Below are 6,428 nucleotides of genomic sequence, written 5' to 3' on the forward strand. Positions count from 1 at the left end.
AAATGATAGTAAAATGGAAATGGAGCATAATAAATATGTAAGAATCTAACCGTTCATCAAGTTAAATCAAATTTTAAATAGTTCAATCAGGCACCAAATATCAAAGGTGGATAATGCCACATTTTTGGCAAGTATTCTGAACATGAGCATTCACATATTGAATTTGATCAGGAGGATGAAAGCACAGCCACACAATCAAGTTAGGACAAAACTTGACTACAGGACTTTTGATATATCGGTTCAAACCATAAAATATGAAACTGTTCATATGGGAATATGTTACATGGAGTCTCTTTGAATTTCTTACCTGTTCTCAAGCAGATCGGCATGGAATGTAACATTATAATAATTTCTTTTTTATGCTGTGAGATGTAATCTCATACAATGCCAGGGGTCTTTAAGCTTGGTTTATAGCCAAAGTTGACCTTGAATTACTGGTCTTCTTGCCTCCTCCTCTCAAGTGTGAAGTTACATGCATGGATCACCAGATCTCATCTCATGTTAGCATCATTTTTAATATTAATTGCTATACATTAGGTATGCATCAAAAGAACAAAACACTGAGCAGGGATTCATACAAGAAATGAATTACTGTGCCAGAGGTAATAAAATATAAGTACCAATATGGATAAAATTTAAGCACATGCTATTGAGTTAAAAAAGCTTTATAGTATGTATCTCAAAAAGTAGAAAACAACATTGTTTTGTTTTGTTCTGCTTGTTCACAAATCAAATTAATTTTTAATGTGTACTCTACACTGTGGAGGAAACATTGTGAGAACCCTCTTTTCTTACTTGCTCTGATGAATGTTTTCTTTTGTTCTAGCTTCAATTAAATCACTGCCCCTTACCTGTTTTCAAAAGGAATCATAGTTCCTTGGTGTGGTGTTCCAAAGAAAAAAGGGTGCAAAGTTTATTTGAAGGACTCAAAAGTCTGTGAGAAGTTCCTGTAACCCACATGGGAGCAAAACAAGTGCCAAAATAATGATGGGTTTACTGTCACTCGTGGCATAAGGCAGGATCAGTGAGGCCATGGTGCCATAAGTTACAAGTGGAAAGGAGAATTCACTTGTTTAGAGAAACATTCTAACTAAGCAGAAAGCAACACTAGGTAAAAGCCTAGGCAAACACCCCTCAAAACACTGTGGTTTTCAAGTTCCATGAATGAATACTAAAATTAGTGTTGTAGGTGAATAGCTATGTGGTCTCACAGCATACTTATTACTACCACGAGAAAGAAGGGTAATGCCAATGAAGCACCTCAGTAGACTAGACAAGTGATTGAAGTCAAGACAACCAGAAGCAAGCCAATTTCACATCAGCTCTCACTTCATCCAATGCAGGATGCACTCAGGGTGTGGCATCACTTCTGTGGAGATTCAGGTAAAAGGCAAACTAGACTCAGAGAAAGCACTGGGTAATGCCCTGAGGAGTATTTTACCAGATAGCAGCAGTGTTTATCAAAAGCAGACAAACATGAAAAGAGAAGGAATGAGAGCCCGAGAAAACTGCAAACTCCTCAAAAGACTAACATGCAGAGCTGATGCGTTATAGGCCCCTGGTTTGGATTATGGATGAGGAAGGGTCATTGAATGAAAAACTGGTAGCATTTTAATTATGCCTGACTTGAAGTTTGGTAAATAAAATCACATTAACATTAGCTTTCTGCTTATGACAGTGTCACCAACAAGAGAGGTGAGATGTGATTTTATTTTTCTAAACTGACAAAGATGAGAAATGTTTAAAAATAAAGTCAAGAGACAATGCTGGTAATTCATATTGTTTTGGTAGAATAGATAAGAGTACCTATATTAGTGATATTAGAGTCTCCTGGCTAATAACCAAAGGATTAATGCCCAGCTCTTGGTCAGGCCATTGGTGTCTTTGCTGGCCACTTTTTTTTTTCAGTTTGTTCTCTTCAGTTGCTTTTCCCTTCTCTTATTTCAAGAAATCCATAATCACGGTGACCATTAACATCCATAGTAGGGTGTTTTTGTTTATTTGTTGTTTTTGTTTCTGGTTTTCTATTGTATGATGCTCTGGTCCAGAAGAAGAGCTAAAGGCACATTTCAGTGGAGGGGGTGGAGACAGTTTAGCCATGTGCCTCTTCAGGGTGATCCAATTTTTTTTTTTTTTGAGGCCACTATGGCCATGTTGCTGTCTGACCATGGGTTGTATAGGCACCATCCTCATTTAGGTAGGTTAACATGCTAGTTTGTGGCCCCTATTGCCAACCTACCCTTTCTGAACCTGTTTGTTGAGCTTGCAGATTCTGAGAGTCAAACAGTTAAGGAGAAGCCCTAAGAAGGCCTTACACTTTTCCTCAGCTTTAGCTAAACATCGAGGTCAGAACATATCTGCTCACTTGTATTATGTAGAAACCTCAATTTTGTTCAAGAAGATTTTTCTTGAAATAACCCCTTTCTGTCCTGTGGATGGACAGCAACCCAACTTTGGTGCTGGGAGCCAAAGCTATCTACTGAAGCCAAAGTCAAACAGTGAGCCAAAGCTATCTAGTGAAGACAAAGGTATCTAGAGAAGCCAAAGTCAATTAGTGAGCCAAGGCTATCTACGGAAGCCAAAGTCAAAGCTATCTAGTGGAGACAAAGGTAGTTACTGAAGCCAAAGCCAAGCAGCGAGCAAAGGTCATTTAGTGGAGACCTAAAGCTATTTAGTGAAAGAGTTACCTAGACCCTAAATCATGGGTGCTAGATTGTGAGGACATCCTTTGTTAGAGCATCTGTAAGATATCTTAAGAGAACATCCTTATGGTATCTTGCAGGTACAGTAGTTAACCCATGAAAGCACTCTTCCTGTTTCCTGCAGCAGCTAATTACCTTCCCCCTTTCCTGCCTTCTCCCTATATAAGTTGAATAAAAATTTCTAATAAACGGAATCCTTGATCAGACAAACAGACTTGGCTTCCTTCCTTGCGCTTCTTGTCTCCCCCAATTCCTTCCACTCTCCTCCCTTAGGAACCCTGTTGAAGCCCCAGCCCTGCAGGTCAGGGCCATACTTTGGGAGACATTGGGAGCAGCCATATCAGTAAAATTCAGCATGTTTCTTGTGTTCTCCAAGCCAGCAAGGGAACCTTCAGAAGAAACAAGGGATTTAACTTCTATGAAGACATTTAAAAAATTATTGCTTTATGATTATTATTTATTACAATTTATTCACTTTGTATCCTGGATAGAGATCCCTCCCTCATCTCCTCCTGGTCCTGCAGTCCTACCGTCCATGCACCTTCCCCCTCTATGCCCCTCCCCTAGTCCACTGATAGAGGAGGTCCTCCTCCCCTACTATTTGACCCTAGCCATCAGGTCTCATCAGGACTGAAAGACATTTTCTTAAAAACTGTGTATAGATATATTATCAGAATTCACAAATTAACTCTAGATGTGGGTTTTCAGTTCTGCAGGCTAGGGAAGTTTGAAATACATCTTGTTTTTAATATATTACCAGACAGTCCAAATGTATTTAGGAGTGATTTGGTGATAAAATGTCTAGCCCTGGACTGTGTAATATAACGTCAGATAGTTTTTCACAACCAGAACATCTATATATAAGAGAGCAATTTTAGGGTATAATTTTTATTCCCTCCCATATTTATAAAAAAGGATGTTTGGGTATGAAATGTGTGGTCTCAAAGTCTTCAGACTCTGTTATCTCAGAACTTTGGAAATTGCTTTCCTTTCTGTATTAGGGTTCTCTAGAGTCAAAGAACTTATGAATGAATCTCTCTCTCTCTCTCTCTCTCTAACTTATGAATGAATCTTTCTCTCTCCATATATATGTATATATACATCTCTACATACATATGCAAACATACATGTATGTATATATACATTCCACATATATATGTATTTTATATTCCATATATGAAATTCATTTGGATGGCTTACAGGCTGCAGTTCAACTAATCCAACAATGGACAGTTGTAAATGGAAAGTCCAGGCACCTAATCTCGTAGCCGCTCAGTCCCACGTGGCTGGGTGTTTCAGCTAGTCTTCTGTATAAGACAGAATCCTGAAAAAGTAGGCTCCCATGGATGTTCTGGCAAAGTGAGTGAAAGCAGGGGATGAACAAATAAACCCTCTCTTCTTCCATTGTCCTTATATAGGCCTCCAGCAGAAGGTATTGCCCAGATTAAAGGTGTGGATCAAGATCTGGATCAAAAGTCTGTGTCTTCCAGCCTCAAGATCCTGATCACAGGTATATCCTCCATTGTCAGTTCACTCCAGATATAGTTAGGTTGACAGCTGGGAAAAGCTATCATATCTCCTATGTTCTTACTGATTTTTTGCCAATTTTATAACTTAAAAATTCATTAATTTGAGTGTCCCTGCCAAAGCCACAAAGCCCTAGTTAGTCCTGGGTGATTTTAGCTGCCTGATGAACATGTTCTAGTGATGATGTGGTACTGTCTGCTTGCAGGGATGATAGTCCTTTTCTTGTCTTAGTTTCCAGAATCTCACTGTACCATCATGGATTTGTGCCGAACTTTATCAGTTTTACTTTATCACTTTGCTACAGCTACCTGGATTAGGGCCATCTGTTTACATGTTCAAAGGCTGTGCGTGACTTATTTTTGCCACAGATACATGGCATGTCCAAAATACTGAAATGTGCTGGTTATGAAGACATCATCACCTTAAGGGCTGAAGATAATGCTGATAAATCAAAGCTAGTATTTGAAGCACCAAATCAAGAGAAAGTTTCTGACTATGAAATGAAGTTAATGGACTTAGATGTGGAAACTTGGAATGCCAGAAGAGGATAGAGCTGTGTAGTGAAGATGCCTTCTGGTGAATTTGCACGTTTTTGATGTGACCTTAGCCATATTGGAGATGCTGTTGTAATATCCTGTGCAAAGGAGGAAGCGAAGTTTTCTGCAAGTGGGGGGCTTGCAAATGGGAACGTTAAGTTCTCACAAACAAGGGATGTTGGTAAAGAAGAGGAAGCTGTAACCAAAGAGATGAAGGAGCTAGTTCAGCTGATTTTTGCACTGAGGTACCTAAGTAGCTTTTCCAAAAAGCTACTCCACTGTTTACTACAGTGACACTCAGTAAGTCTGCAGATGTACCCCTTGTTGTAAAGTATAAAATACTTAAAGTGCTATTTGGCTCACAAGATGGAAGATGAAGTAGGGTCTTAGGCCCTGCTAGAAGCAGAGAGAACTAAGACAGAGAGAACTAAGCCATAGAGAACTGCTTCCGAGATGCCGGCATGTCCTGAAGTCTTTGCTGTCACCAGCTTTTTACCTGAGCAAATAGGTAGATATCTGATGTAAATAACCTAGTTTTTTTCTGCGCATTCTCCATGGCTTGCTTGAATAAACTCCAAAGTAAAAACTGGTTTTGTTAATATAAACATATCTGCCCTTAAAATACTGGTAATTTTTTATAAAGGCTCTTGATGAGTTCACTGAATTTGAAAAGTAAAAAAAAAAAATTTCATTAGTTTGTGTTTTAAGTTGCTTCCTTCCTCCTTCCCAAGTGGGGAAGTCCTTTGAGACAGACTGTGTAACCTGGGCTAGCCTTGAGCTCCCTATCTGTCTCATCTACCTCCTGTGTGCTGATGACACATGTTCCCTATTTGGGGCTCAGAATGATTTTCTTCTTTTGAAATGTTTTAAACCTGTGGTTTTAACTGCAAGTCAGACGTCATTTTCCTTTAATCATCTGGCAGAGTTCTTTTCTTTAAATCTCAGAAGTAATCAGTCAAACGTCAAGACCGTAAAGGGCTCATATGATCCACTTAGCTTCTCCCTCAGTTGACGACAGCTGTTGTTCCTGGGCCTCCCTTGGGGATGCTGCACAAACCAGCAGTAAGGAGAGTGACACCCATCTGGGCACAGTGTCAGCCACAGCTGAGTGATAAAGACATTCTGTCATTTTGCTTAGTGTTGGTAGATTTAGGGAATCTAGAAGTTGAAATTTTCAAATTTTAAATGCAAATTAAAAATGTGACACATGCACACAAGTCACAAAATATAGTAGCACAGCCACCAAATTAAATCCAGCACAAGAGGAACATTTGATGTGCTTGTCCAGCTGATAAGCAGCCCTGCTGGGCCTCTGCACATAACCTACGCGTGAAGAAATAGCTATCTTAGATGTGTGCACTGTTCTCTGGCATTTCTCTTCTTGCTCTATCTGTACTTGCTTACCAGGATTCTACCCTGGGAGCTTCTGGCATCAACAGTCTAAAGAGGATGCTTCTGGTTGCCTGGAGCAGGAACTTTGGCTTTGGCTAGGCAGGACACTGAAGATCTCCCTTCCTAGACCACATAGTCCTTATTCCACAGCATTCCATTGTCTTGGACATGACAAATTGTCTTAGTTCCTGTTCTATTGCAGTGAAGAGACATGATGACCAGTGCAACTCTTTTTTATTTAAATTTTTTTCACAAGTTATTCATTATATTT

At 39.5% G+C, this 6,428-nt stretch overlaps 1 pseudogene; it reads left to right on the plus strand.

The window, feature by feature from the left end:
- Positions 1-1,344: 1,344 nt before the first annotated feature.
- Positions 1,345-5,155, plus strand: LOC110561676 (proliferating cell nuclear antigen-like; annotated as a pseudogene).
- The last annotated feature ends 1,273 nt before the right edge of the window (positions 5,156-6,428 follow it).

Source organism: Meriones unguiculatus, chromosome 6 (assembly GCF_030254825.1).
Source record: "Meriones unguiculatus strain TT.TT164.6M chromosome 6, Bangor_MerUng_6.1, whole genome shotgun sequence".
In the NCBI taxonomy this organism is placed as follows: Eukaryota; Metazoa; Chordata; class Mammalia; order Rodentia; family Muridae; genus Meriones; species Meriones unguiculatus.